We start from the raw sequence: 20,605 nt of genomic DNA, 5'->3' as shown, positions 1-20,605 counted from the left end.
AACCAGGCTGAAGTCAGTCCAGTCCTAAGGAACATGTAAGAAGGAACAATACATTTTTAAAAATTATTGAAAATTAACTTTGATTAGACTCACGGGGGATTCTTACCAACTGTCTGCTGCCTTTCTTACGGGCTTGTTGTTTCAATAAATATCAGCTGCAGCCTGCAGTAGTTTTCTGTATGTACAGAGATTCTGTTTTCCTCATTAAACTGAACTATTTACATTAGATTTAAAAAAAAAAAAAACACAACAATTGTGGATATGAAGTCTATGTTCTGGGTAGGATTCAGTAATTAAAACAGCAAGCTGCTCTAATAATATGAGGGAGGACTGTGATGGTCTTACACTCTCACATCAGACATCCAATTTCCACAGCCTCATGAGCCACAACAATACAAAACAGTCTGAATTGCAGCAAACAGACTTTCATCACTCACAGGTATCACCTTCACTGGTAATCTGCACTCCCCACCATGGCTCACAGCCTCAGGATACTATTCCAAATGTCTCACTTTCTGCTCCATCCCATCCCTGGCCTCTCTTGCCTGTCTCTTCTATTTCCTTACAGAGTTTACCAGACACACCAATTTCTCTCATGGGTTTGAAAACTTTCCTAAATCTCTACTTCTATCACTGTTGGTTACATAGGCAAGTAGTTCACTTCAAATTTTCTAAGCACCTAACTCCAGTTTCAAGTGGTGCTGAATTACTTTTCATAGGGCCAACTAGATAGCAACAGTACTTCTGCATGCAGTGCTTGACAAGACCACACAAGTAACTCAAGCTATGTCAAAAATGCAAATGTTATACTCTTCAGCAAAAGAGTCAAACTGTAGATCCTGCCCTTATGTGGCAGCTGTGTTGTCTAATAATCCTGCAAAAATGGAAAAAATATTTAGAGATACTACTTCCTCGCTTCATTACAGGCAAGGAAATCTGTATCAACATACAGCTACAGACCTAAAGTTGCTCTGAACATACAAAAACATTCAACGTCGCACTCTGGTGTTTGCCCTTTTCTTGGCTCTGAAATAAGAGCAGAATTTGGCCCTTTGTTTTGATTGACTTTTCCAAATATTCTTACCAGCTTTTATGACTCAAAAAAATGTTGTTTTACTTACGATAAAAATCCCTGTTCTTCTTATGGTCTACAGCACCCTGGAGATACTATGTCAAACTGCTGCTGTACTACTGCTTAATTAGACCTTGTAAAGAGTAAATTAATGTGTAAACCCAAATACTTTCCATTTAAACACTACTTTGAATTTGTATTTCACAACTGGATGGCACAGGCAGCACTGGGCTGAGGAGCCAGTGGGCCAGCCCATGGAAGTCAGAAAACCTGCTGCAGACCTGTAAGACTCACTACTGGCTTCTGCCCACAGAAGTAGCCAAGAAAACACAGCAAGGTTCCCAGCAGCTATGGGTACTCACTATAATGCTGACCCTGCTGCCCAGCTTTAACTATTCCCTCTACTCCCAGCCCCTGACACCAGCACCTCTATTAAGCTCTATTGCTCTATTAAGAGCAATTCTACTCATTTTAAAGATTCAAAATTCCAGCACAGTTAATGAGTCAAAAACAATACAGTATATTATCTGGGACTACTGTCTCTCTTCCTGCTGTAACCACAGCACAGAACTGTCCCTCTGGGTAAATTTTTGCTCTAGTAATACATAATACAACGTGAAAAACTGTGTAACAAGTCAGCCATTTAGTTCATGCTGCTGCAGAAGACAGAGCACATTTCATTCTTCAACATTACAGTAACACAGAAATGGTCTTTGTCACAGCATCTGTACAAGACAGATTTGGAGGCTCTAGTACAGTGTTTTCTGTGATATTGTCCAACACTTACACTTAGCCAAACAACTACGTCTTGTTGTTAGCATGAAGTTCACCTCTCTCTGTTCTTACTACAGTCTTACAGTCGTTGGAACACAAATGAGCCTTTAAGAGACAAAAAAAACAACAGAGTTAGCACCATGTCTGCTGTCTGACTAAAACCAATGCAAATCTATACAGAATAGAATCCAAGCCAGAAAGTAATAGTCTGCTTTGTCACATACTTGCCCAGTAACTTTTTAAAGTGGAAAGTGACTGAAAAAGCCATTCCAGTCCTGGCAAATTCCCCTGAAAATCATTCTCTAAAGAGTTAATTTTGCTCTTATGTTGCAGAACTTAGCATGCAAGCACAGGACGCCCAGGCTTCTCTCTCTGCAGCTCCAGTGCACTGAGATCATGTAACAAACCTATGTAAGAGACACTATCTCAATTCAGCAAAGGAAAGCATTGAATTTGAATCCCTCATGAATCCAATACCAAAAAGACATGTGATACTACTAGAAATTATAGTACTTTATTAAGCCTTTTGGACAAAGAGTTAGTGAGCTTCAGGGGACTTTGGCAATCACCTATAACCACTCCGAGGTTACTCCACTCTGGCTGACAAGCAAGGATTCATCCCTGGAAGGCAAAAACAACAAAACATGGTAGGCAGCAATTGGAGTTAATCTAATTATAAAAATCAGAGGCTGTATTTAGGCTAACTCATCCCTTCTATCATCCGTTTACTCTCTCAATGTACAAGACCTCTGCTCTCAATCAGCTTTGTCCTACATCAAACATATCTCCTACTACACAAAAGCACTGCATCATTTTGCTGAAGAGAAAGAGGGATGACACTGACTGCATGGAGGGGAGGGGATACCCAGCCTATCGCCAAATGAATTGATCTCCTTGTTTTTGGTCTGTAGAGGTCATACAAGCAGCAGACCTCAGATGTAAGCAAGTGTCAGAGGAAGTAACAAAAGCCAGGGCAAGCAATGAACAGAAGACAGTTGAGCAACACCACAGAGAGTGGTGCCTTGCAGATGACAGCCACACTTAAAATCTGGCACTATCACAAAATCACAGAATGGCAGGAATTGGAAGGGACCTCTAAGGATCATCTAGTCCAACCCCTGAGCTAAAGCACGTCCACCTAGATCAGGTCACATAGGAACATGTCCAGGGAGGTTTTGAAGACCTCTAGAGAAGGAGACTCCACATCCTCCCTGGGCAACCTGTGCCAGGGCTTCCTCACCTGAACAGTGAAAGAGTTTTTCCTTATGTTTAAATGGAACTTTTTTTGTTCCAGCTTTTCTCCATCACCCCTTGTCCTGTCACTGGACACTACAGAAAAAAGTACTGTCCCATACTCTTGACATGAGGTCCTTTGTGTTAATGAGGTCCTCTCTGTCTCCTCTTCTCCGGGCTGAACAGCCCCAGTTGCCACAACCTTTCCTTGTAAGGAAGATGCTCCAGTCCCCTGATCATCTTGGTGGCTTTGTGCTGGACCCTCTCCAGAAGTTCCCTGTCTCTCTTGAGCTGGGGAGACCAGAACTGGACACAAGACTCCAGATGAGGCCTCACCAGGGCAGAGTAGAGGGGGAGCAGAAACCCCCTCAACCTGCTGGCCACATTTTTCTTGATGCACCCCAGGATGCCATTGGCCTTCTTGGCCATGAGAGCATGTTGCTGGCTCATGGTTAGTTTATTGTCAACCAGCACTCTCAGATCTCTCTCTGCAAAGCTGCTCTCCTGCAGGTCAATCCCCAGCATGTACTGGTGCATGGAGTTGTTCTGTCTCAGATGCAGGACTCTGCACTTGCCCTTGTTCAACCTCATGAGGTTCCTCTCTGCCCAACTCTCAAGCCAGTCGAGATCCCACTAAATGGCAGCACAGCCTCTGGGGAATCAGCCAGTCCTCCCAGTTTGGTGTCATCAGGGAACTTGCTGAGGGTACACTCTGTCCCCTCATCCAGGTTGTTGATGAAGATGTTGAACAAGACTGGTCCCTGAACCGATCCCTGTGGAACTCCACTGGCCACAGGCCTCCAACTTGATTCTCTGCCATTGATCACCACCCTCTGGGCTCTGTCATTCAGCCAGCTCTCGATCCACCTCACCCTCCTACCCATACTGCCTTAGTTTTCAGATGAGGATGTTATGGGAGATGGTGTCAATAGCCTTGCTGAAGTCAAGGTAGATGACATCCACTGCTCTCCCCTCATCTAGTCAGACAGTTATACCATCATAGAAGGCATCAGGTTGGTCAAACAGAATTTCCCCTTGGTGAACCCATGTTGAGGCCCCCTGATAACCATGTTCTCCTTCATGTGTTTAAGAGATGACACCCAGGATGAGTTGTTTCATCATCTTTCCAGGGATGGAGGTGAGGCTGACCAGCCTGTAGTTTCCTGGGTCGTCCTTCTTGCCCTTTTTAAAGACTGAAGTGATATTGGCCTTCCTCTGGTCCTCAGGCACCTCACCTATGCTCCATGATCATTTCAAAATTATGTAGAATGGCTTAGCAGTTACATGAGCCAGCTCCATCAGCACTCTTGGATGCATCCCATCAGGTCCCATAGATTTATGGGTGTTAAGCTTGCCCAACAAGCCTCTAACCAACAAGCCTCATCCACCAAAGGAAACTCTTCCGCTCTCCAGACTTTCCTACTATCCTTGCCGGACCTGGCTTCTCAAGGGCTGGCCTTGGTAGTGAAGACTGAAGCAAGGAAGGCATTCAGTAGTTTGGTCTTCTCTGCCTCCCCCATCACCATTGCACCCTCCTTGTACAGCAGTGGGCTCACATTCTCCCTAGCTTTCCTTTTGCTACTCATGTATTTGAAAAAATCCCTTCCTGTTTTCCTTTACTTCCCTTGGCAAGTTTTAATTCCAAAAGAGCTTTGGTCTTCCTGGTTTTGTCCCTGTCTGCTCTGGCAATGTTCCTACACTCTTCACAAGCAACCAGCCCCTTTTTCCACCTTAGGTAGATTTCTTTCTTCTCCTTAAGTAGTTCCAGTAGTTCCTTCTTGATCCATGCAGGCCTTTTGCCTCCTTTTCCTGATTTTCTACTTGAGGTAGCATGCTCATCTTGGGCTTGGAGGAAGTGGCGCCTGAAGGTCAACCAGCCTTCCTGGTCAGTTCTAAAATCTAGAATCACACCCTATGAGATTTTTCCAAACAGGTCTTGGAAGAGGCCAAACAGCTCACCTGAAGTCCAGGGTTGCAACCCCACTTGGTGTCCTGTCCCTTCCACAGAGGATCTTGAACTCCTCCATGTCACTGCAGCCAAGGTTGTCTTTAACCTTCCTATCCCTAGCCAGACTTTCTTTATTTGTCAACACAAGGTCCAGTACCACATCTGTTCTTGTTGGGTCCTTGACCATTAGTGACAGTGAGTTGCACTCACAAACCAACACAGTATCAGCATGCCATCCACGAAGGGACAAAAGCAGTCTCATGACAAAGTCATGTGAAGACAGAGATATTAATTTGCTTTACACATTATGTACTCTTAAGGTATGGCTACTGGATACAAAACACCATAGTAAGTACAGTAAGACCAAAGTAAAGGGAAGTTTTTAGAAGGATCTTTTTCTTGTTTTCTATTTGTAAAAGCAATTACGTTGGACTCATGCTCTTTAAGGAATCCTGCCTAAAAAATCCAGTAACCCTCAATTCTCTATTCACAAATCATTCTTTTGGATGAAAACTGGTCATGGGGACGTGTTTACAAGGAGAAGGGAAAAATCCCTTCTGAAGGTTCCCCCATTTGGCATCTCCAGAACAATGATGCTCACAAGGCTTTACCTTTATGAGGCTGTGCCAGGCCAAGCATGGCAGAGCATCCCACACAATCACTGCTACTCAGGGTTCACCATCTACAGCAGACAAGCATGCAAATACATTTCATAAGTAGGTTTAGCTGAGACCAGGACAAAGAAAGAGGTTATAACACTTTCTTAAGCCCTGTCTGGAACTCATGCTTAACTCCTCCCTTCCACTGCACCAAATGCCAAAGAGCTTGTTGTGGGCACTGTATCCATCACATGCCTGAGAAGCTCTCTCCTGCTCTTCTGAGCAAGACACTTCAGTAATCTATCCTTGGTTCTCCTGAACAAAAAAGCTTGGGCAAAAGCCTGATGAGGGAAGGATGATATTTGATCAGGTCCAGACAGCAGAGTCCTCACGCAAATCATGTTTTCAGGCTCCATTTCATTTTCTCTTGTTGTACACCAGGAAGGACCAGTAGAGAAAGAATATTAGAGAGCAGAAATGCTCCAGGTGGGAAGGCAGATGATACAGACTGAAAGAATCCATTTATAAGCACGGGTTTTGCTAAGAACATTTTCTGCCACAGCTGCAATGTGGTGGTATCCACACCCTGCTGTCCCCGACTGAAAAGACCAGAGAATTATAGTGCAACACTCCTGAAAAGCAGGGCAAATTTCAGGTATTTTTCTGTTCTTTTAGAAAGTCTTCAGCAGTTTCTAAAGTTCTGATGCAGTCTCTCCAAATATCTGTGTTGCGAAATAAAGCCACTGGCAAGTGTATATTCCTGAGGCATACCACTATGAAATGCCCTCTCACACAAGCCCTATAGGAATATCGCTGTGCTTGCTGTCCTTTAGATACATATACTCTGTGCTGCCTCAGCTTCCGTACATAACAGATCCCAGACAACCAAGCTTCATGGCTGCCAAGATCTTTTTCTCTCCAATCAGCTACAGGAACAACGTGTCTTTTAAGTTCTGTCTGTTCTTTACTTCTCTCCTCTGTCTCCCTGTATTATCCAGAAGTCTGTAGCTCATGCTAGATATCTCATTTGGTTCAGAAGTCTTTTGGGTATCTGGGGATACCCAGATACTTGGGAACTTATACTTGGGAACGGTGTTGCTTTTACTTTTATCAGTTGCATTATCTGGACTCATAGCAAACAGAGGCACACTGTGCCCTGGAGAATTACATTTATTTTTACCTTTAAATCCTTAAAAGAAAGATAGAGTTATGAACAAAGGCCATTTGTAAAGGAGATAAGATGTTTATCAATCACATTTCAGAGTAGTGCTAAAAGGGATCATCTTGACTTCTTGAAATCCCACTCTCAGGTGAACCTATGGGTCAAGTATGCCTAAATAATCTCCCACAGTTACCTGATCTCATGTGCTCTAGTTTCAAAGCCTATTCACATTTTCTTAAGTTTTCTAGATCTTCTTGAGAATGTTAGCCTGCTTGTTCCAAGAAGAGTCTGTGAATGCTTGCAAACCACTCTGGTCCAAGCATCAAAACAGTACCCAGGCACCTAGAAACAGGATGTGAAGGGAAACTCTAGATAACAGATCCAGTCACCAGTTCTCCATTGCATAAGTTAAATCTCATGGAAGATGAGCAAGACAGGTTTAGATCCACACCTCTTATCCTTTGTCCTGTTTCCCAGAACTGCCAAATGCAGACACCCGGAGAACAGTAAAATAAAACATGGTGTTTCCCTCTAGTTACTTCTCTGCCTTTTTCAGACTCGGTAATGAGAAACATCTGCTCTATTCTAAGTGAATCTTTAGTCACATCTTCCTGTATTTTGCTATCTCTGCTCAACCCTAGCATCTTTTTTCTTTTTTTATCCCCCAAGATTACACCCTGTTAGTAATAAACTACCAAAAAGAACCCATACAAAGTAAATATATTCAACTATTTGTCTTATGCTTCCAACAGATGAACTTGTAAAAGCAGAAATTCCTATTTGTTAAATTTATGATTTCCCACTCCAGACTACAACATTTTCCTCCCTGCAACTTCAAGTCTAACACCTATTTTAGTGATACAACACCTCACCCCTTCTTTGTACTTGCAATAATTTTCAGCTTTGCATCTTAAGCAAAGTTCAACACATGCTCCTTAATCTTATCCCTCAGCGTGAGTTAAACTTTTAAATAAAAGCAGGCCCAGAATAGAGACTTAAGGGACTATGTGAACAGTCCTACTTCTCCCAGTAATTTCCCCTCTCTTGATATTCTCCTAGTTTATGAAATCTTTGCTGTAGTATTTACAATTTTATCGGACTTCTTTCTCTAGTACTCCATAATTTAAGTTTTTACTGTCTTGTCCAGGGTTTGTGGTATATGTGTCTCGCCACACTGCCACTCGCCCTGCAATTAGTTTTCTGAAACATCAGGAGGTTTCTACTGTCTGTTCTACACTGAGATCTGTTACGCACCTTGCCAGTCAGAAAACCTCTGCAATCACCAGTTGCTACCCCCTTGTCCCTAGGGATTACATTCAGGTTCCTCTTTATCACTGCCAAAGTAGTCAAATCAGACAACTATTCTACAGTCAGATACTACATCCAGGAGACGAATGACCAACTGAGATGAGCTGAGTCAGCCAAGCTCAATGCCCTTTCTCATCAATGGCTAGGAAGCTTTACGGTGCCTAAAGCAGAGCTGAGCACAGCTCACGTCTTGACAACGTACAGAAGAAAGCCAGGTACCACTGATCTGCAAGTAACACAGTGCTCTGAAATGCAGAGCTATCATTACACCTGATCTGTACCAAACACTGAAGAATAAACCCTAAACACACATATATACTCGACTTGCCACATACGTATCATTAGCCTGCTCAACTGGGTGCAAGGTGTGCAGAACGTATGAAAAGCAGCTCCCAAATGCCAGATGTGACTCCTCTCAGTCAGTAACACCGTGACACTTCACTAATGGTAAATGTATCATGCAAGTATATAAATTAGCACCTTGACTTAATTCTACAAGAAACAAACAACGGTGAAGAAAAACACTAAGTTCTGTGTGGTGTTACTACAGGTCTAACATAGTTAAGCAGCTTGATCTTCTGATATGATCAGGTTAAACACCTAAAGAGATACTGTCTTGTAATTAAGTTAAAAAAGTAAAAAGAGAGGCTCTCAGTACACCAGTTAGAGTTTAGCGGGTTTTTGGTTTTAGGTTGTGAGGTTTTTATGAGGGGCATGTAGGCTGGTGCTGTGGGCATTTTCTGGTTTGATTCTTTTGTTTTCTTTTTAGATCAGATCAGTCTGATCTCCTGACTTGACAGAAATGGGACACAAGTGACTGGCTCAGTCACAAAATAGCCTATATGACTACTAAGAGACAGGAATGCCAGTGGCAGACTGACAATTCATAAATTCCTACACTTCACAGAAATCATCCACTTTGAGCTATTATGCCTTGTGTTTTTCAGACTTGGACTTTTAACTACTCACAATTTATCCACTTACAGGCTTTGTACCTCACTATATTACTGTGTTCTTCATTGTGAGCTTTCACATTGCAGTATCTGAAGGAACAATGACTTCCCACACAAGCGTTATATGGGACTTCATTGTTCAAAGAATAGAAATTCTTAGTAATGGGGAAACACAGAACATTTGTCAAAGGATCTAAAAAAGCAACTCAGTTTGGCTAGCTACAGTCTCCACATAGAAGCTCAACATAAACAAATTTGTCTGGTTTATATTTTAAAATATATAATTGTCATTCATGCTTTTTACAGAACACATTTCTTGAGAAGTGTTATGATAACCAACTTAACTAGAAAAAGTACCATATAAAGTAACATTTACAGCCGTAACATGAAATTACTACATCAAAAGCTTCTCTGCTATCTTGCCATGAGAAGACACGTCCTAATTACAAGAAAATGGCCAAAAACTTAACATAGCTGGGTTGAGATAGTATTCCTTTCTAATGACCTTTCTAATTCAATATTAAAGTATTACTGTTTCTATTTAATATTACACCCTTTCAATACAGTTACATCTTTTCCTGGAAGAGAATGATTACTATCACAGGCAGGAGCTTTGTGGTTAGTCATAGCTAATTTATGTGCTCCAGTTTCATTCCCTTCTTCAGTTTGGATTGCCTCCCACGGGAGCAGTTACGGGCATTTAGCTTTATAACTCTCCTTGGCATATCTCTACTGAATTGCTGCTACTCTCAGACTTTTGAACTCTTCTCCAAAGCCAAGTGAAATCCATTTCCTGATTTGAAAGAGAACACTTAATTGGATAAACAACTGTCATGTTCTCCTTGAGGCTTAGCTAGCAATAAAATAAGAGAAATTCATTTGTCCGTTTAAGGAGAAATCTGTACATTTCTAATTTATCCCTTTTTTCTGTCTGTTAGGACTGGAGTCCTACTTTAAAGAAATTGCATTAGCTTCCTCTGTGGATTTAGATGAAAAAAAAAAGTTAAAACGGACTTGCCACTTTTTGACAAGCGCCTGGTACCAGATTGTAATTTGATTACATAAAGATAATATCAAAAACTGTCACCAAGTAAAAACTGAGCCACTCCAAACTGACGTGATGTAAAAATCTGTTGAGGGAAGAAAGATAAGTCCTCGCTTTGGTTAAAAGTTATTATGAAAAAGACAAGAGCTGCTGTAAAATGTGTAGACAACGCAGTTCAAATGCTTTAGTGTCATCTACGGACGTGGCGAAGACTGTTTCAGACAAGCTCTAAAAAGGCCCTTTCAGGAGAAAGAGCAACAAAAGACATTCAGATTTCATATAGAAAACAAAGTCCAGAAGGTTTTTGACATCATAACATCCTCATCTGAAAACTAAGGCAGTATGGGTAGGAGGGTGAGGTGGATCGAGAGCTGGCTGAATGACAGAGCCCAGAGGGTGGTGATCAATGGCACAGAGTCGAGTTGGAGGCCTCTAGAAAGTGGAGTTCCACAGGGATGGGTTCTGGGGCCAGTCTTGTTCAACATCTTCATCAACGACCTGGATGAGGGGACAGAGTGTACCCTCAGCAAGTTCCCTTATGACACCAAACTGGGAGGACTGGCTGATTCCCCAGAAGGCTGTGCTGCCATTCAGCAGGATCTCGACTGGCTTGAGAGTTGGGCAGAGAGGAACCTCATGAGGTTGAACAAGTGCAGCGTCTTGCATCTGAGACAGAACAACTTCATGCACCAGTACATGCTGGGGATTGACCTGCAGGAGAGCAGCTCTGAAGAGAGAGACCTGGTTGACAATAAACTATCCATGAGCCAGCAATGTGCCCTTGTGGTCAAGAAGGCCAATAGCATCCTGGGATGCATCAAGAAGAGTGTGGCCAGCAGGTCAAGGGAGGTTCTCCTCCCCCTCTGCTCTGATCTGCTGAGGTCTCATCTGGAGTCTTGTGTCCAGTTCTGGGCTCCTCAGCTCAAGAGGGACAGGGAAGTGCTGGAGAGAGTCCAGCTCAGGGCCACCAAGATGATCAGGGGACTGGAACATCTTTCATATGACGAAAGGCTGCGGGAACTGGGGCTGTTTAGTCTGGAGAAGAGGAGACTGAGAGGAGATCTTATTAACATTTACAAATGTCTAAATGATGGATGTCAGGAGATTGGGGCATCTCTTTTTTCTATAGTAGCTAGCAACAGGACAAGGGGTAATGGGATGAAGCTGGAACACAAAAAGTTCCCCTTAAACATAAGAAAAACTATTTCACTGTTCAGGTGACGGAGCCCTGGCACAGGCTGCCCAGAGGGGTTGTGGAGGCTCCTTCCTCGGAGGTCTTCAAGAACCGCCTGGACATGTTCCTATGTGACCTGATCTAGGTGAACTTGCTTCTGCAGGGGGGTTGGACTAGAAGATCTCTAAAGGTCCCTTCCAACCCCTACCATCCTATGATTCTATGATTTTTACCTGCTACTGTACAAAAAGAGGAACCTGAGCTGCCATTTGCATGGAAAAGAAATTTTGAACTATATAACATGCCCATCTCATTCACCGTATCTATAGTCTCCTGTCAAGATTTTGCCCAGATTTGGTCCATGACTGCTCTAGATATGGAAACAGAGAGTGGAAGAGTGGAATTTCAACATAAGAAAACTCCAAATAACAACTGGTGTCTCCATGAGCCTTTACTGCATGATACAACCATAATAGATTTAGATCTACTCTTGGGAATTCCATGAATCAACAAGTCTAAGTGGTTTATTAAGGAGTTGCTGTTTGTCATGAGAGTCACAACGTACTCTAGAAATATTTAAACATAAGCACTGTTTATCCAAGACAACCAGCTTTTTTTGTGTCTACTTGTTTTTAAAGCTTGCAATTTCAGAAGAGTCTTTTTCAGGAACACACCCTGGAACCAGTGTGTACATAAAGTGCATAAATATCCCAGCCTCAATTGCTAAATACTTAAATTCTGTTGCAATTTACAAATGGGTTGGCAAAGTTCATTGCTAAGCAACAGTTTGTGGGAAAATCCAAGGTATACGCCATGCCCTGGCAATACCTAATACATACAACAGGATAGAAGCCTTCTCAGAACACAGCATGGATCTTAAACCAAGAGTTTTAGCTGCAGATTTACATCTTAAACATTTACATGTATAAAGATACACATGGGCCCAATATATGTGTATACATAATCACACATGATGCTGATGCTGCTGAGGGACTGCAGTTGCTTCTCTCTGACAGACAAAGAGAATTGAAGAGGCAAGACCTGATATTCAGGCTGCTGTTTTTCAGCTGACGGCAGAAGCCAGACTCACATAGCTGTTGTGAAAGTAACCCTAGCTCATCTATCCTCTAAGAGCAAGCAGCAGGCACAGACTTTTTGGATCTACTATTTACACGACCCATGGCTGTTCACCACTGAACATGCTGCCAATGTTTGCTCAGCACAGAGGCAAGACAAGCTTTTCTCAATATTTTTTTTTTCTAAACAGATAGAAAATAAGTCATGCAATTGGCAAGATTTGTCCCCATTAATGTCACATTACACGCATCACTGACTGACTATGTAGCAAAGCGTCAGTTCTTCCCCTCTCTTCTCCTCATTACTAATGATTACATACAAAGCATGTGCTGTGACAGGCAGCAGGTACAGCACACTGTTAATATGGCAACCAGTGTAAACAATTCTATTTATGTCCAAGCTGGACCCTTCCTTTCAGCATCATGAAAATAGATTAAAGAAAAAAATCCAAATTTCTATGAACAGTAGAGCTATCAAAACCTTGTTTCCCCACAGATTTGCTTCTCACATGAGCTCCATTTAATAACTGGAACTAATTTTCACTTTTCTCCAACTTCTCCTGGATCCTCCAGCACTCCTCACCATCATCAGGGTCACAGATAGCATTGTACCCTGCTCAGTAACAACTCACAGTTGTGCAGAGTCAGTAATCAACGTGCATGTGTTCATCTGCCACTTCACTAGCAAAAGTTCCTACTCTTACCTACAAAATTTCTAAGAAATTAATGACTTTGATTTCTCCATTTCTTTCAAATTGGGGTGAATGTGGCCAATAACTTCCAGAGATACCAGAAGAAGCAAAGAACACACCATCTTACAAATCTCATATTATTAACAATCAAGCCAAAATAGATATTATGTGTATTTTTCACTTCTGGGTTCTGAATCTTTAGATTGAAGTCACAATCCCCCAGTTTTCCCCCAGCAAACAAGACACTTTTTTATTAAAAAAAAAAAAAAACAACACTCATGAAATCAAAAGTGAAGATTCATTAAAAAGACTTACGGAAACTGGAAATATGATTGATAGCTATATACACTAACAATGTTCCTCAAGTAATTAGCAAATAAGTAGGCAGAGATCTTAAATGAGATAATAAGATTTCTTAAAACAATATAAAACATTGTACACTCTCAAAAACCAGTTATCTTAAAGAGTATTCTAATTCTGGATACTCCACTCAAATCAGTTTATACTGACTAAACTCTATTTTAACCTACCCAATTAATGAGTGTTGCACTGAAATGTAACAACTACTTTTTTATAAAAACTCTGGTTTATAGAACTCCAACCATATCCAGCTTACGGGTTAACGACTTCATATTGGTTAAAGGTGACAGGTCTGAGACCAGAAGCCACAGACACAACCAGATTCTCATGTATAGAGATCACCAATGAGATTCATTTGACCTGTCAATTAATGTATTTTTGCAGACAAAAGACTGGGGGAAGGGAGCTGGCAGATGGAAAGTTAAAGTTCAAACACAAAGAAAAGGAATGGATGTTAAAGTACTGTACCAAATACCACACAAAGTTTGAATCATGACTGTTGGGGGAGAAAAAATCCAAAACAAACAACAAAACATGCAAACAAAAACATCCATCAACACTTTTTAGATCACAAAAAAACAAAACCAAAACCATTATACAACTACCACATTAGTCAAGCAAGGACAATATCTAGATATCTATTACTGTACGGAGAAAGCAAATAAACAAAGCACAACATAGAAGAGATGCACAGAGAAACGGAATACTGCATTTATTTTCAGTGTTCTGAAGTCTACCTACAGCATTTTCCATACTATCAACTAAGAGAAGATATGTACTGTAGATACACAACACATTTACTTAGCAGTCTTTCCATCTTTACACATGCCTAAACAACCACAACATTTAGGCTTTGGAAGCTCCACTATATCCAACCATGGAGAAACTCCCATCCCCATGGAAAAGCCTGCCAGTTTGCTCTCATGCTTGGCATTCTCCAAATACCTTGTTACTACCTTTTGGCTCCAGCAGATTATGACCAGCTGGACAAACCAATAGGGCCATCTGACATACTTAACAAGTAGGAATCAACAAGTATAACTCAACAGGGGAATGGCAAACAGTGAGAGATCCTCTTAGAAGCAGCAAGGAGAGACAAGTGAGGGGGAAAGACCCCTGAAGAACTTGTGTACTTGCCCCTCAGTAGCCTTGTTCCCAGAATGAATTAATTTATTTGAGGCAGCACTACCAGAATACACTTCCATTCATCTGTTAAAATAACAGCCACCAAAACAGCGTGTGTGCCCAAACATGTTCTGAGGCTGTACAATTCCATGTCAGGGATCAGAGCCAAAAACCAGTCTCAGGTGGTCACAAGTTTAACTGAAGAAAAGATTACATCTCCCCTTTCATTAAGCGTATTTCTGCACTGTCACAGTCTACTTACTGACTGTTTACTTAAGTCACAGTAACTGAAAACCATTTTCATTTGAAGAGAAACAATTTTGTTGTTCTCAGGTATACCACAAGGGAGAAGAAAAATATGGTCATTTGGGGGGACTATAAGAATTAATTGCGTAGAACAGAGCTCTGGTAACCAACTTCAACAGATTAACAAAAAAGTTGTTAATCGCCAATCAGCCTCACAAACTGAGACATATACAGCTGATAAAAATCCCTATTGTAAGCTTAGCAATGCATTTTATTCTTCCATTACTTCAGAATGTCATATTATAAAAAAGTTTTAAACATAAGATCCTTTTATTCCTACACCTCAACTAAGGAAAAAACAAGTAATCCAACATCCTGACACAGGCTTACCATATCCATTGGAGAGGAAAGCCAAAACAGCAGCATTAGACCACTTACACAAGGCACACCACCACCTATGTATTGTTACAGTACCTGTATATAACTGTTCAACATGTGACAGATCATAAGAATGGAAAACGTGAACTAGAAAAGCTTCTTGGTATGTAGCCGGAGAACAGAGAACGTAATGAATTCCCCAAAACAGAAGTAAGTCTGCAACAGATAAAATGCCACTGGTGGATTTTATGCTATATTCAGTAGACCACATTAGGAATATAGGTGACATTTTAAGTACCAGAGTTCATTCTTAATCTTCATGTAATGGTCACGTCCAGCAATAAGGACAACTGTCATATTCAAGCAGAATTCAGACATCATTTCCCTTTTCAGTGACAAATCTGACATGTGTCAGAGCAGACGGAGATCTGCCCAGGAAGGTTCCACTTAGAAAATTTCCCACCAACTGCCATATAAAGAGAAACAGTCATATAGTCACCAATCAAAGGGTCACAGAGGACTGCCTGACTGTGGATAGGCACAGATGGAAGAACAGAGGTGGCAGAAACTGGGCAGCAGACTTGACTCGACAGATTAGAAGTGCAGGTGTGTTCACATCAGTGTTCTGCAGTAGATGGATTTTGAGAGGGGGAATAAATAAACAATCAGTGCTTCATGACTTTGTACTGCATTGCTGTTGTCTGGACAGCAGACAAGACAACACAATTTCTTGTAAATGCTGATGCCCATGAGGACACAGGCAAGCCTCTGACCAGCTAGAGACAGCTGAAACAGTCTGTTCACAGTGTTACCAAATTCCCTTAACAGGTACAGTGTACCAATCATTCTCAATTTCCATACCAATGTCCCTCTATTCTTCTGCGATTTCCATGCTAATGCTTGTGTAACCTTTAAAAACAAAAGTTTTACCAGAAGCACTTCGTTGATAGCTCATAATGTAAACAAGTGTCAAGGAAACAAAGCCTTAATAATGCTGTAATTTAAAAATACTACAAACAATGTCTGTGTAACTAATGAATAAAAGAGGGCTTTTTTCGTGTTCTTTTATAGACCATCAGAGGAAAATTCACTTCCCAGCTCTGCAGGACTCAGTGCATAAACCTAGGATATTCATTTAACTTCACAGAGCTCTGCTCCCTCCCTATCCTACCAAGGGGCATCCTACTAGCAGAACTACCACCTTAAATTTCCTGAGGGCACACTTTGAATTGCTCAGGAAGGTGGTAACCAATGTCTTGGGAGACAGTCCTGAAGGGCAAAGGAGTCCACAAAGGAAATTCTTCAAAACTGAAATCTTAAAGGTGCAGGATTGAGCTGCCCCATTTGCAAGAGGATGAGCTGACAGGGCAGAAGACCACCCTGGCTGAACAGGGTGCTTCTGCTGGAGCTCAGGACGAAAAAAGAGAATCTATGATCTCTGAAAGGAAGGTCAGGCAACTCAGGAGAACAAGGCTGTGGTCTAGTTATGCAGGACGAATATCAGAAAGGCCAGGGCTCAAGTTACAGAATCACAGAATGACAGAATGGTAGGGTTTGGAAGGGACCAAATCCCCTGCAGAAGCAGGTTCACCTAGATCAGGTCACACAGGAAAATGTCCAGGCAGATCTTGAAGACTTCCAAGGAAGGAGACTCCACAACCCCTCTGGGCAGCCTGTGCCAGGGCTCCATCACCTGAACAGTGAAATAGTTTTTTTCTTATATTTAAGTGGAACTTTTTGTGTTCCAGCTTCATCCCATTAGCCCTTGTCCTGTTGCTAGCTACTATAGAAAAAAGGGATGCCCCAATCTCCTGACATCCATCATTTAGACATTTGTAAATGTTAATAAGATCTCCCCTCAGTCTCCTCTTTTCTAGACTAAACAGCCGCAGTTCCCGCAGCCTTTCCTTGTATGAAAGATGTTCCAGTCCCCTGATCATCTTGGTGGCCCTGCACTGGCCTCTCTCCAGAAGTTCTCTGTCCCTCTTGAGCTAGGGAGCCCAGAACCGGACACAGTAAAGTTCAACTTAAGCTGGCCACTACTGTAAAAGATAATAAGAAACATTTCTATAAATATATTAGCATCAAAAGGAGGCCTAAGGAGAATCTTCCCTCTTTAATGGATCAAAGGAGAAACCTAGTGAATAAGGACAAGGAAAAGGTTGACGTACTTAATGCCTTCTTGCCTCAGTCTTCAATAATTAAACCAGCCCTTCTCTAGGCACTCATCCACCAGAGCCAGAAGACACGGATGGGTGAGAGACTCAAGCTGCTTTAGTGAGGGAAGATGGTGTGTGACTTGCCACTCCACCTTGACACACACAAGTCAATGGGACCAGATGGAATCCATCCGAGGGTGCTGAGGGAGCTGACAGAAGTGCTCACCGAGCCGCTCTCCATCACCTACCAGCAGTCCTGGCTCACTGGAGAGGTCCCAGAGGACTGGAGGATGGCAAATGTGACACTCATTTACAAGAAGGAGGATTCTGGGAACTACAGGCCTGTCAGCCTGACCTCAGTGCCAGGGAAGGTTATGGAACAGATTATCCTGAGTACCATCCTGAGGCACATACAGGATAACCACAGGTTCAGACCCAGTCAACGTAGCTTTATGAAGGGCAGGTCCTATTTGACCAATGTTATCTCCTTCTATGACAAGGTGATCCACTTAGTGGACAAGGTAAAGACTGTGGATATGGTCTTCCTGGGCTTCAGTAAGGCTCTTGACACAGTCTCCCACAGCATTCTTCTGGAGAAACTGGCTGCCCATGGCTTGGATGGACCTACTCTGCAACGGGTGAAAAATTGGCTGGATGGCCAGGCTCAGAGTGGTAGGGAACGGAGTTAAATCCAGTTGGTGGCTGGTCACAAGTGATGTTACCCAGGGCTCAGTGCTGGGGCCTGTTCTGTTTAACATCTTTATCAATGATCTGGAAGAGGGGATCAAACGCATCCTCAGTAAATTCACAGATGACACCAAGCTGGGTGGGTGTCTAGATCTGCTTGAGGACAGGAAGACCCTTCATAGAGAGACCTGGACAGGCTGGACCGATGGGCAAGGCCAACTGCATAAGATTTAACAAGATCAAGTGCCTGGTCCTGCACTTTGGTCACAACAACCCCAGGCAACCCTACAGGCCTGGGGCAGAGTGTCTGGAAAGTTGCACAGAGGAAAGGGATCTGGCAGTGTGAATTGACAGATGGTTGAAAATGAGCCACCAGTGTGCTCAGGTGTCCAAGAAGGCCAATGGCATCCTGACTTGTATAAAAAATAGTGTGACCAGCAGGAACAAGGTAGTGATTGTCCCCCTGTACTCAGCACTGGTGATGTCATATCTTGAATACTGTGCTCAGTCTTGGGCTCCTCACTCCAGGAAGGACACGGAGATGCTGGAGTGTGTCCAGAGAAGGGCAACAAAGCCGGTGAAGGGTCTAGAGGTGTTGTGAGGAGCAGCTGAAGGAGATGGGGATGTTTAGTCTGCAGAAGAGGAGCGTGAGAGAAGACATGATCACTCTCTACAGCTACTGGAAGGGGAGATGTTGTGAGGTGGGAGTTGATCTCTTCTCCCCAGTAATGAACATGAGGAAATGGGTTTAAGTTGCACTAGGGGAGGTTTAGGTTGGACGTTAGGACATTTTTCACCTATAGGGTTATTAAGCATTTCAACAGGCAGCCCAGGGAGGTGGAGTCACCATCCATGGAGACATTCAAAAGGCATGTAGGTGAAGTACGGGGGGATATGTTTTAGTTTAGTGATGGGCTTGGCAGTGGGAGGTTAGTGGTTGGACTTGATGATCTTAAAGGTCTTTTCCATCCGTAATGATTCTATGCAGACAAGCTGACACTACTACTGCAATAACAGGGATCATAAGACTAACACACAAATAAGAATTAAGGTATTAGGATTTGGAAAAGTTCTGTGGAAAGGCACTGTAGAAACACAAGGTGTTGTCAGAAGCGTACAATAATAGCTTGCCAAGCCAAATCCAAACATCATTTCCAATGAGATACACAAAACTGAAACCATTTTTTCCCCTTACTTCCTCTTGGAAACTATCCTGTACCCAAGATATTTCATGTCCGCTCTTTTCTCAAGGGCCACAGTTTGATCTGTTTCTGGTGTTCCAGCAGTGACTTCCTCTGTGGAGTTTCTCCCTCCAACTATGACCCAAAATAAGCAGCAAATCTGTCTTGCTCTCCCTGTGTTAACACAGTCTCACACATTGTTCTGCAAGACTCGGAAGTGCAAAAGACTTAAACTAGACAACTGACCCAGAGAAGAAGAGACAGAGCTTATATCATCATGTTTTTCAACCTGTTAAGAAGGTCATGTCCTATTTAGTACGAAACAGAAACAAGCATATCATAAGGTGTTAGGGAAAAAAAAGAATTTTGAAATTACATCTTAGTCCAATTCAGCTCAAATCTCTTTATGTACATAGCTATTTGTTTCCCAACGTATTTCTGAAAATAGAGAGGTATTTACATTTTTAAAAAAGAACAATACCATACAATGGTTGTTCTTTATATCTCAAATCTATCACTCTAATTCTACTTGCAGGTCATTTCCCAAATGCTGTAGTTCCTACATATGACGACATTCTAGTTGAAAAATCAACACGCTGCCAACCTGGAGAAGCACTGATGGCAATGGCAAAAACCCATTTCTCACATTTTGAAAGTGTCGCTTTTCCTTTTCAGTTATTTTTCAACAGGTGCCCCTCTGAAAAACCACATCCTCTCAGCATCGTTCACTTCATTTACACAGAAGAAATCTGATTCTGAAGAGTGTCATAAATAAAAATTAATAGTAGGTGTTGTCTTTGCCACATGACAATGCCTGTGTAACGCCAATAGAAGCAGGAATATATTTCAAAGTAAAACCACAAGAGATGAAATGGAAATGTACTTTACATTCACCTTTGTGTTGAGTTCAGGCTGAAAAACCAAACATCAGTACCTAGCTTCTTCCCGACTGAGATGTGTTGGTCAAAAGGCATCAGTGCACTGTCCTGCACACTTTCCAAAACTATCACTTGAGGATCGAGGCACTAGAGCATCTGCACACTGCACACATTCCAGCATACCTCTGCCTGCACACTCCATAAACCTCTGCAGTTTGCCCCTCACAGGTCATGTGTTGCATTTTACATAGCACCCCACATCCCCTTCACATTCAGGCAGTTTGTCTTCTCCCCGCTGACAAGATAGGTTCAGCCTTATCCTTTAGAAACCTAAAGACATGGTAGTGATAAAAACAAAGCACAGCAAAAATAATGTTTCCAACTTCTTGTTTCAGTTTAAAATACAGGTTACTGAGAAAGGCAAGACTTCAAGCTCCAGCCTTAGAAGTGCTCTTCTGACTAAGGGATGCTTATAAGCTGTTCAGGTTTGAATTTAAAGCTCTGGCTAAGCTTGCATCTACTCTACCGTTTATTTTTTAAGTTGCAACGCAGTTC

The 20,605-nt window shown here is 42.2% G+C and overlaps 1 protein-coding gene across 1 annotated transcript in view; it reads right to left on the bottom strand.

The window, feature by feature from the left end:
* The window catches only part of ADAMTS12 (ADAM metallopeptidase with thrombospondin type 1 motif 12), a 163,625-nt gene that overhangs the window by 136,945 nt on the left and 6,075 nt on the right, over positions 1–20,605 (bottom strand). The gene's annotated exons all lie outside the window — the stretch shown is intronic.

Source organism: Colius striatus, chromosome Z (genome assembly GCF_028858725.1).
Source record: "Colius striatus isolate bColStr4 chromosome Z, bColStr4.1.hap1, whole genome shotgun sequence".
Lineage (NCBI taxonomy): Eukaryota > Metazoa > Chordata > Aves > Coliiformes > Coliidae > Colius > Colius striatus.
This window is presented reverse-complemented; position numbering and strand designations above follow the sequence as displayed.